The following is an 11,736-nucleotide window of genomic DNA, read 5'->3' on the forward strand; positions in this document are numbered from 1 at the left end:
AATTTTGTACTGCTCTTTTAATGGAAGTGTTGTTGCTAGGAAATGGTTGCCCACCCAGGGCCTACATGTCCTAGTCTGTGCTTCTTTGGTGTGGGGCCATTTGACAAATTGTCAAAATGAAACATGAACAATGCAAAACAAGTTGCTTCTGAGATGTGCCTTCCCCCACTCTTTCCTGTTCTGCTCTCTGGAAGCTCAGGAATTTATGGCACAAGAGGATGGTAGAACCTCAAACGCCTACTTGGAAAAGAAGTGTCTGATGATCAAGAATATCATTGGCTCACAATAGTAACTTTATTAAGTCAGTAAAAATTTGAGTCTAACCTCACAAATATCCAGACTTTGAAAAATGCATGGTTAATTAAACTATGGAGGTTAAGATGGAGCTATACAAATTCCTGCTCGAGAAAGCAAGCTCTTTGGATGTTAAAAATTACAAAGTGTATAATTTTCATAGATGCTGAAGTTCCACATTGCCCAAATGTTTTAATCAGAAAAACACTGTATCAAGAGAGGAAATGATTAGCACTAAAATAAACATGAACACTGAAGCTTTCTGGATAACAGCTAATTATTTTAGGTATTACAAGTTTATTTTTGGATTACATATTATCAGAAACCAGTATTTAATTAGGAAACTTACCTTTTTTTAACATGAACAGTTTTCACTATACTTGTAAAGCCACTATGTAAATAAACAAAATAATTTGTTATAAAGAACACAACTTTTCTAGGCTTACTTAGCCAAAAGAGATGAAGTGAACTAAGTTAATTGTAATTACTCAAATTTAACTTTCACTCTACAAAACCTCATTGCTCTGAAAAATGCCAAGTGTCACCAAACTGTCTTTAAATATCACCCAAACTGCGCTCGCAATTTCAGTCCACTTCATCTAATCCCACGAATTGATGTCACAGGTTGCAAAGCATACATGAAAATGATATTTTTGCCAATGTTTATGTGGACTACTGTCCTGAACGGGTTAAATCCTGAAGTTTTAAGGTGATCTTGCCTTCCCTGCTGTCTTCACCTAGGTGGTACCAGGGGGTGCATAAAGTGAGAAGAAAGACTCCATTCCCAGCTCTGAACAGGCCTCAGGCAACAAATCACTCATGGGCATTTCTCTCGGTCTTGGCTTTTGTCTGCTGTTTGTCTCTGTATATACACAAGTCCCCAGAAGAAGGCCAGCTAAGCAGTATTTGAGTATTTCAGTCCATGCTATACACTTCTAAGACTAAGATGTCCTCTTAGAACTCCATAAAACCACCTCCACGTTGCATTTCAATAAAACACACAAAATCACACTAGCCTCATCTGGTAGATCACACGAGACCCATCAATAGATTTCATAAGACTTTTGGGTGAATTCTCACTTTTAGTTCAGCAACTTGTTTTTCCAGGAATAGTGCTGAGATGATATAGCACTGGATTTGTATCACAAACGTTTAAGTCCTCAGTCATTTTTAAATATGCTCAGTGTAGCACAAACCATGATGTTGTGTTGATAAGAATGGCTAGAAGAGCAGGGCAAGATAAAGTGCCTATGCATTATAGTACAGTTGACTCTTGAACAACAGGGTTGGTACTGCATGGGTCCACTTATACATGGATTTTCTTTCTCTGCCACCTCTGAGATAGTGAGACCAACCTCTCCTCTTCCTCCTCCTCCTCAGCCTACACCACGTGAAGAGAAGGAGAATGAAGACTTACTGTGGCCCACTTCCACTTATTGCCTAGTAAATATGTTTTCTGTTCCTTATAATTTTCTTAAGAACATTTTCTTTTCTCTAGGTTACTGTATTTCACGAATAGAGTATACGATGCATGTAACATTAAAATATTTGTTAACTATTTATATTATCAATAAGGCTTCCTGTCCACAGTAAACTATTAGTATTTAAGTTCTGGGGCATCAAAATTGTACATGGATTTTAAACAGCGGGGGAGGCTGTCACCCCAACACCTCATGTTGTTCAAAGGCCAACTGCAATTTTGAGAAAATGTCATGTGGAAGTATAAGCAATTTGCTAAAATCTGAAAAATAAAGGGAAATTAGTGAAAGGGTGGTTAGGGACTGGGGAGAAGGAGGCATCTCAAGGAAAAAGGCATGGCATTTAAATCCAGCAAGGACTAATTTTAATAAAATGCTTAAAGTGATAGAGTTACATAACACCAAAATTTCTGGAGATTCTGCCTTGGAAGAAAATAAAAGTACACCAAGTTTTTCTGAAAAATATAAGGTGGTTAAAGGGGATGGTTACTGGCAGAACCTGGTTTGTAACATGAATATGTCTTGCTCATTTTAGAAGCAACTACCTTCTGAATCTAAATTTCTTTGTGTGTGTAGGTGCCCTTTTATATGTAACACCTTTATTACTTCCCACCAAACCTCCTATTTTATGATACATTGTTCTTGCCAAACACAGACAGATTTTTTTTTCTCAACCATGCTAATTTCTAGGAGCATAACCCTACATTTGGGGAGAGACTCCTGTAGTTCCGACTGCAGTAAGATTATACAATTGAATAGTGTGCAGCTTAAACAGTATATAAGAGGATATTTTCAATGATATTAAGTAATCTGTAAAGAAAATAAAAGACCTACCAATAGATTCCTGAAAATGGAGTAGATCAATTATCTAAAACAACATTGACAAACATTAAGCATAATGGAAGTGTTAGATCCATAGAATGTTGCTTAGTTTTTAGTTTTCCATAGTTTGAGATCCAGAGACCTGTGAGATGGGAGTTCTGTGTGGTATTATCTTGCTGTTGATGTTTTTAGACCTCAGTCTCAAAGCTACTATGTAAGATCTAAGACACATTAACAATAAGCACTTAAATAGTTCCCTAAAGAGTTTCCAGAAGGAAAACATTATTGCTTACTCTAGCATGTATGATGATGCCTGACTCAATGAGCGTAAAAAGTTTATAATTCAATGTTACAATCCAATATTAAGTAACTGATATTTTTTAAATGAAGAATGTACCTATATACTTTATCTCAGATAGTTCTCTTAGTGACCCTGTGAAAAGCACAGGTAATTCTTAGTTAGCGTTTACAATGTCATCTTTAACATGAGGGAATTGCTACTTACATTGTAACCACTAAGTGGGTTCCTCTTGCCCTGCCCCAGATGGAGCTGATTTACCAAGACAGGGGAATTGCAATAAAGAGTTTTTTATACAGGTAGGGCCAACTAAACAAAAGACTGGAGTTTTATTATCACTTAAATCAGCCTCCCAAGAAATTTGGGGGCTAGAGTTTTTCAAAGGTAGTTTGGGGGAAGTGGTGGGGGTAGCTAGACAATGGGTGCTTGCTGTTGATTGGTTGAACGTGCAATCACAGGGGTGTGGGAAATGGTCCTCCTGTGAGCTAAGTTATTACTGGGTGAGGCCATAAGAGTGGCTGGCGGGTCCAGATAGAGCCATTGGTAGCCAGACATACAAAAAACCTGAAAAAGTATCTCAAAAAGCCAATCTTAGGTTGTGCAATAGCATTGTTATCTGCAGGAGCAACTGAGGAAGTTGCATATCTTGTGACCTCCAGAATAATTGCTGGCAATTACCTATATCTACACCTTAGCAGAATTCAGGCTCCTCTGTCATCCTGGTCTGCTGGTCTCTCATTAGCTTTACAAAGGCAGTTGAGTTTTGGGGAAGTGCTACTATCACTTAAACTATAAATTGAGTGTCTCCCTAAGTTAGCATGCCTAAACCCAGGAGTAATTAAGGGCAGCTTGAAGGCTAAAGACAAGATGAGGATTGGCTAGATCAGATCTCCCCCACTGGCATAATTTTTTCACTGATGCAATTTTTGCAAAAGCAGTTTCAAAATCATACTTTATTTTATAAATGTAAATTACTTATACTTGGAGACAGTCTAATCACCTGGCTGACATCATGCTACTTCATCTACTTGGCAGCAGGCAACATAACTATATGCATATTGCCTACAAGGACATTATATGCTTCAACAGATATGCATCAAAAGTTTGTGAGAATACCATCAAATATCTAAAGACATCTAGTCCAGTGGTGCTACTTATAAGAATTATTAATGTCTCGTGAAAACTAGACATTCTTAGTATCAATGAAGTAATTCAATGACTCTCCATTTTCATCTCTCATAAAATTATTTACTTAATAGTGAAGTTTCAAGATCAACAGATAAAACTATTTTAAATTTTGGAATATTCAATTATTCAATATTCAATTATAATACAAAGACTGTTTTGTATTACAATTGCCACCAAATGTAACAATATTTTGCCAGAGGCATTCAAACCAGAGTGAAAAAATGAGAATGAGACCTGTTGGGTTGCCTTCCTGGGACGTTAGACATTCTTAATCACGGGATAAGACAGGAGATTGGTAGCACTGATGTCACAAGATAAAGGTCATAAAGAGCCTACTGATAAAACAGGTTGTGGTAAAGAAGCTGGCCAAATCCTGCCAAATCCAAGCTGGCAACAAAAGTGACCTCTGGTCATACTCATTGCTTATTATATGCTAATTGCAATCCATTAGCATGTTAAAAGATCCTCCCACTATCACCATGACAGTTTACAAATGCCGTGGTAATGTCCAGAAGTTACCCTAGATAGTCTAAAAAGGGGAGGAACCCTCAGCTCCAGAAATTGCCTGCCTCTTTTGTGGAAAACTCATGAATACTCCACCCCTTGTTTAGCATATTATCAAAAAAAAAAAACATAAAAATAGCCAACCAGCAGTCCTCAGGAGTGCTCTGCCTATGGAGTAGCCACTGTTTTATTCCTTTACTTTTTTAATAAACTCACTTTCACTTTATTCTTTGGTCACACCTTGAATTCTTTCTTACAAGAGATCCAAGACCCTCTCTTGGAGTCTGAATCAGGACTTCTTTCTGGTAATAATTTTGTTTCCAAAATCTGAAGTTAATTTTTTGACATAAGTATGAGATTGAGTTACTTCCTTTCAGACATACTGTTAAAATAAACTTCAGTCACCAAATTCACGTTTTGAATATTCAAAGAAGCTTTAGCATGTGTATGCATTTGACAAAAATAAGGAAATATAACTAACCTTGGTTTGTTCAAATTAAATTAAATTAATTGTTGGAATAACTTGATTTATAATTTTCTTTATTTATTATTATTTATTGATTAATATTCATTAAGTGGAATTCAGCTATTGGCAGAATCACAAGATATTTCTGACCAATGTTTTTATTGAATAAGAAAAGCTATATTTCTGTATTAAAAATGAAGTGAAACAAGAAAACATTCTGAAGACAATAAAGAGTTTTCAAAATAATGTGAATTTGTAGGAATATAATATATTAGATAAGGAAAGACAGGAGAATAGAGTAGAGGATTTGATAATGCCTTTCTCCTTGAGAAAAAAGTAGCAGCTGACAGGTTAAAAATTCAAGAAAGGTTTCTAAGTCCCAGGGACCTGCGGAGGCCAAAAAAAATAATAATAATAATTCAGTGCCTTCCCAGGCAAGGTGAATATCAAAGGCTTTGTTGGATACCTAAGGAATGGTGTCTTTCAAATAAAAGTGATCTGGAAATAGACATGTCCTAACATGTACTGAAATGCGTATATAGAATGTTGCAATCTTGAATAAATTAAGATCTGCCTTGCCCTGGCTGCCTATAAGAAGCATAAATAAATACTGCAAAAGTATCCAGGACCTCAGTATATCTCTAAAATTTATAAATACTGCATCAGTTTTTAAGAAAGCCATACAAGAAGGCAAAAACATCAGGAGAAAAACTGACAATTGTAAATGAATAACAAGGCATAAAGAAAATGAAGCTGACAGAAATGGACTTCAGTATTGCAAGATGAATGATATATGCAAGTATTTAAAACACAATAGGAAGGGTTAAACAAAATGGAAAAAAAATATAATTAAAGCATGTGCATATTAGTATTAAAAATAGGTTACTGTAACTTCCAATTTCTAATTCAACATGTAAAAAGTTTGGAAATCATGACCCCCATCCTCACAAAGAGAAAAACAAAACTAAAATCAACAAATCTTAGATCCATTGGATAATTGATAGCACGGGGCAAATTGCTACTCCAAAAACTAGACTGACTGAGGGACACCAAGAATCACAGCTTACTGGGAGCAGGAGCAGATTCCTGCTACTGAAGCCAGTAACAGCGGAAACACAGGGGAGCTGATGAATTGTTGGAGGCTCAGTGTGGATTAGCATGAGAATTAATAACTCTACCAGGAGGGGCACTCTTGAGTGGGGGTCAGCCCAAATTTTGTAAGTTTTACTTACAGGAGCCCAGAAAGTTCCCATTGTGAAAAATGAATAAAAATCTTCTCATGTTTCTAGCAGGGATAGGAGAAAAGTAACACTTAAAAAAAAAAAAAAAAAAAGCACAGTTGTGGCCAGACACAGTGACTCAAATACTTGTAATCCCAGCACTTTAGGAGACTGAGGCGGGGGGATCATGGGGTCAGGAGACCGAGACCATCCTGGTTAACACGGTGAAACTCCGTCTGTACTAAAAATCCAAAAGAATTAGCCAGGCGTCATGGTGGGCGCCTCTAGTCCCAGCTACTCAGGAGGCTGAGGCAGGAGAACGGCGTGAACCCAGGAAGTGGAGCTTGCAGTGAGCCGAGATTGCGCCACTGCACTCCAGGCTGGGCAACAGAGCAAGACTTCGTCTCAAAAAAAAAAAAAGCACAGTTTTTGTATTCTCCTTAGCAAGGTTTGTCCAAAAGAGTAAGAATTTTGCCAGAGCCTAAGAGACTTGGGTGTTACCTAAGAGTGAATGAGGTAAGAAAATTACCCAGCACCAGGCCCTACCACCAATGAGGAAAGGAAAATAATCAAATCAAGCCTCTTCTAGCCTTCCTGTCTTAAAGAGAAAGAGGCCAGAAAAATCTGAGAAGCCATTTTAAAGTCAAACTCAGGGACATACATTCGATAAAACCAATACTTAGTCACAGGTATTCAGAACACTTTCCCTTCCCCCAAAGCTGACCACCACATCAACAGATACTGTAAAATAATAGGGGATTACAGTTATAAGAACTACAAACGTCAGAAGCTATTATTTAAGAACAGATCTCTAGGAAAATCCAAAGACATTAGAGTAGACACCAGTGGAAATTTAACCTCCAACACTACAGCTACAGCAAAGAGTAAACACAGACTAACCCCAGCCAGATAAACAAAACAAACAGAAACCCTTATATTAAAGTCCTAACTAAGTCCATTTTATCATGTACATCATATCTAGATTTCAACCAAAAATTATAAGGCATAATAAAAGTAACAAGCCTAGTTGTAAGCGTCAAAGAACCACCAGATCCAGACTTATATATGACATAAATTTTGTGACTATAATACCAGGAATATAAAAATAAAATAACTATAATTAATAGGCTAAGAGCTTTAATGTAAAAAAGTGAAAAACTTACAAAAAGAGATGGATAATGTAAGTAGAGAGATTGAAAATCTAAAAATTAAAATGTTAGAAAGTAAAAAAAAAAAAACTTTAAGAGAAACAAAGAAAGCTTTGGATGGGCTCATTAGTAGACTCGACATGACCAAGGAAATAATTAAATTTAAAGCCCCTTAAACTAAGAGACAAAGTGAAATAAGAATAATTTTAAAATATACAAAATTATCAAGGACTAAGGACAATTACAAAAGGTATAACCTATGAGCTATAGTATGAAATACTTGTAGAAAAAAAGAATAGTGAAAGGACCATAATAAATATTTGAAGTAATGATGGATAAGAATATTTAAAAAATGAATGACAGACACTAAACTGCAGATACAGTAAACTCTCAGAACACCAAGTAGAATAATACCAAAAAATCAACACCTAGGCATATTAGATTTAATCTGCAGAACACCAAAGACAAAGAGAAAATCTTGAAAGAAACCAGAAGTAAAAACACCTTACATTTGGAGGAGCAAAGATCAGAATCATGTTGAACTTCTCATCAGAAATTATGCAAGCAAGAAGAAAACAGAACAAAATATTAACTGTTGAAAGTAAAACAAAAAACCAACCAAACAAAAACTTCCCAATATGAAATCCTGTACTGAGTAAAATTATCTCATAAAAATGAAGGAGAAATGAAGAATTTCTCTAACAATAAATGTGAGAAAATGCTGTTGGTAGAATAGCAAAAAATGTTCAAAGAAATTGTTCTGAAAGAAGTAAAATAATATGTATAATGAAAGAAAGTGTAAAGAAGGACTAGATCAATGTATTAAACTGTTTTATTTTTCTCATTTTTAATTGCTCTATAGATAGTTTATTCAAAATACTAATAGAAACAAAGTACAATTATAGTTTATGTATAAGTGAAATGAATGACTACAACATTATAAGGGATGGGTGGGAGGAATTAGGAATCCTCTGTTGTAAGGATTGCACTGACTATGAAGCAGTAGAGTATTATTTGAAAATGGACTTGGATAAATCACAAATACACATTGCAAACTCTAGGATAATCACTAAGAAAATTTTTTAAAGAAATATAATTGATATGCTCGGAAAGAATACAAAATTGTATTGCATAAAATGCTCAGTTAAAACCAGAGAAAGCAGAAAACATATATAAAAATGAAAAGTATACAGATTGGGAAGAAATAAATTAAACAGTCTTATTTTGCAGATCATGCAATTATCTATGTAGAATATCCCAAAGAATTGCTTACCTCCACAAACAAGAAAAACAAGTACAGAGATATCCCATGTACATGGATAGGAACACTCAATGTAGTCAAGCTATCGGTTCTTCCTAACTGGATCTATGGATTCAAAGCAAAGCTAACCAAAATCACAGCAAGTTACTTTGCAGATGTCAACAAACTAATTATAAGCTTATATATAATATTCAGAGTAACCAACACAATAATGAAAAAGAACAAAGTAAAGACAATCTAATATAGAAAGCATAACCTTTTGAACACATGGTGATGAACCACCTAGACATTCATATGCAAAAAAAAAAAAAAAATCTAGACACATTTTATTCCTTTCCTAAAAATTAACTCAAAATGGATCATTGGACTTAAAGTAAAATGCAAAACTATAAAACTTCTAGACAATTACATGATAAAAAAATCAGGGTGACTTTGGGCTTGGTAATGACGTTTTAGATATAACAACAACAAAATAAACATAGTCCATGCAAGAAAAACTTCAAAATTCACTTCGTTAAAATGTATAACTTCTCCTCTTTATAAAACAGTGTTAAGAGAATAAAAAGACAAGCCAAAGTCTATGGGAAATATTTATAAAACATATATCTGATAAAAGATTGGTATCCAAAATACAAAACTACTAAAACTCAGCAATAACAAAACAAGCATTTCAATTAACAAGTAGATAAATTGTGTGAACAGAAACCTCACCAAAGAAGAGAGGCAAATGAGAAATAAGCACATAAAACGATTCTCAACATTGTGTGTCATTAGGGAGCAGCAAATCAAAACAACCATGTGATGTTACTAAATAGCTATTAAAATAATTAAAATCCCAAATATTGATAGCATTAAATGCTGGTAAATATGTGAAGAAAAGCAACCTTTCATTCATTGCTGGTGGGAAGACAAACTGTACAGCCAGTTTGGAAGACAGCTGGCATTTTATTACAAAACTAAATGTATTCCTATCACTGTGCACCTAGTTATTTAGCCAATAAATATTATGTGTATATATTCATATTGACTTGAAAACTTATTTCCAGTTGAAGGAAGCCAGTCTGAAAATATTTTATGCTCTATGATTCCAAATGTATGATGTTCTGGGTAAAGTATAACTTTAGAAACAGTGTTGCATGGGGATCAGTTGTTGCATGGGGATTGGTGGGAGGAAAAACCAAAAAATACGTGAAGCACAAGGGATTTTTAGGACAATGAAACAAATGTGCATAATACTCTAATGGTAGTACATGAGATTATGCATTTGTCAAAACCAATAGGACTGTTCAACACCAACAATAAACCCTAATGCAAACTATGGTCTTCAGTTAATAATAACTATATATATTTGTTCACCAATTATAACAACTGCACCATACCAACACAATATGTCAGTTTTGGGAGAAACTGTACACAGATTGAGAGAGAATATATGGTAAATTTGTATATTCTACTCAATATTTCTGTAAACTTGAAATTTCTCTTAAAATACAAAAATAGATTGCAGGGAGATAGAACAAAAAAATTACTAGATTGAAGCTTGGAGATATAAAAGGATGGACAACACATATGATAGTTTAAAGAGTGAAAGAGGCCGGGCGCGGTGGCTCACGCTTGTAATCCCAGCACTTTGGGAGGCCGAGGCGGGTGGATCACGAGGTCAGGAGATCGAGACCACGGTGAAACCCCGTCTCTACTAAAAATACAAAAAATTAGCCGGGCATGGTGGTGGGCGCCTGTAGTCCCAGCTACTCGGAGAGGCTGAGGCAGGAGAATGGCGTGAACCCGGGAGGCGGAGCTTGCAGTGAGCCGAGATTGCGCCACTGCACTCCAGCCTGGGTGACAGAGCGAGACTCCGTCTCAAAAAAAAAAAAAAAAAAAAAAAAAAAAGAGTGAAAGAGATACATGGAATGTGAAAAAAATTCTGATAATGTATTTGCAATTCAGAACAATTTAAATAATGAGACAGAAGTAATAGGTAATGTGACAACCATTTTAAAATATCCAAAATTTATAAACTTTCACCAGCCACAAATTCATGACTTAAACACAATATAGAACAACTAACGAGTCCTACCAAGACAAAATAAACAAAATAATCTTATAAATTGTTAAAGATAAGCCATATTAGCTTCAAAGAAGCAACAAAATGGCTAACAGTTGGGTTATGAAGAAAAGCAATGAAACCAGAAGACAATAGAATTTTATATTAAATAATAAAAGAAAAATAATTTCAAGAACTCTATATTCAGTAAAATACCTTTCAAAAATGAAGGGAAAGTACAAAATATTGAAAAAAATAAAAACCCCAAAACTGATAGAATTCTTCACCAGCAGAATGACATGAAAATAATAATGGGCTGGGCATGGTGGCTCACACCTGTAATCCCAGCACTTTGGGAGGCCAAGGCTGACAGATCACGAAGTCAGGAGATTGAGACCATCCTGGCTAACACAGTGAAACCCCTTCTCTACTAATGTGTCCGGAATTGGTGGGTTCTTGGTCTCACTGACTTCAAGAATGAAGCCGCAGACCCTCGCCGTGAGTGTTACAGTTCTTAAAGGCGGCGTGTCCAGAGTTTGTTCCTTCTGATGTTCAGATGTGTTCAGAGTTTCTTCTTTCTGGTGGGTTCGTGGTCTCACTGGCTCAGGAGTGAAGCTGAAGACTTTCACGGTGAGTGTTACAGCTCTTAAGGCAGTGTGTCTGGAGTTGTTCATTCCTCCTGGTGGGTTCGTGGTCTCACTGGCTCAGGAGTGAAGCCGCAGACCTTCGCGGTGAGTGTTACGGCTCATAAAGGCAGTGTGGACCCAAAGAGTGAGCAGCAGCAAGATTTATTGCAAAGAGAGAAAGAACAAAGCTTCCACAGTGTGGAAGGGGACCCAAGCCGGTTGCCACTGCTGGCTTGGGCAGCCTGCTTTTATTCTCTTATCTGGCCCCACCCACATCCTGCTGATTGATAGAGCTGAGTGGTCTGTTTTGACAGGGTGCTGATTGGTGCATTTACAATCTCTGAGCCTAGACACAAAGGTTCTCCACATCCCCACCAGATTAGCTAG

This window comes from Symphalangus syndactylus, chromosome 9, assembly GCF_028878055.3.
Source record: "Symphalangus syndactylus isolate Jambi chromosome 9, NHGRI_mSymSyn1-v2.1_pri, whole genome shotgun sequence".
Taxonomy (NCBI): Eukaryota; Metazoa; Chordata; class Mammalia; order Primates; family Hylobatidae; genus Symphalangus; species Symphalangus syndactylus.